The sequence below is a fragment of the Penaeus monodon genome, chromosome 23 (assembly GCF_015228065.2).
Source record: "Penaeus monodon isolate SGIC_2016 chromosome 23, NSTDA_Pmon_1, whole genome shotgun sequence".
Lineage (NCBI taxonomy): Eukaryota > Metazoa > Arthropoda > Malacostraca > Decapoda > Penaeidae > Penaeus > Penaeus monodon.
This window is the reverse complement of record NC_051408.1, coordinates 38,528,368-38,528,743: the sequence shown is the minus strand read 5'-3', so window position 1 is coordinate 38,528,743 and position 376 is coordinate 38,528,368.

Sequence of the window (376 nt, the reverse complement as noted above, 5' to 3'; positions counted from 1 at the left end):
AAGAAAACTAACGAACATAAATCTATATATAAATCTATCTATAATATCCACTTGAAATAGATTTGTTTTCATTAAATACCATTCATCAAATACCATTAAAATCTGTCATTTTGAAATTAATATAATTTTTAGATATAATCATTAAACAAAATTTGGAAAACAAATCAATCATATACGATATTAGATACTTGCATCCTCTTCGCAAATTTAATCATTATCATCACTTTATCATGGTAACTGCCAAGCTAACCCCCGTCGCCTTACAAACAGTAACAGGATTTGTTTTTTTCCGAATATTTTTATCAGTTTCAATTTCAAAGAAAATATACTAAAACGTCAAAGGTCGCACAGACTGACCAGGGCAAAAAAACGGACT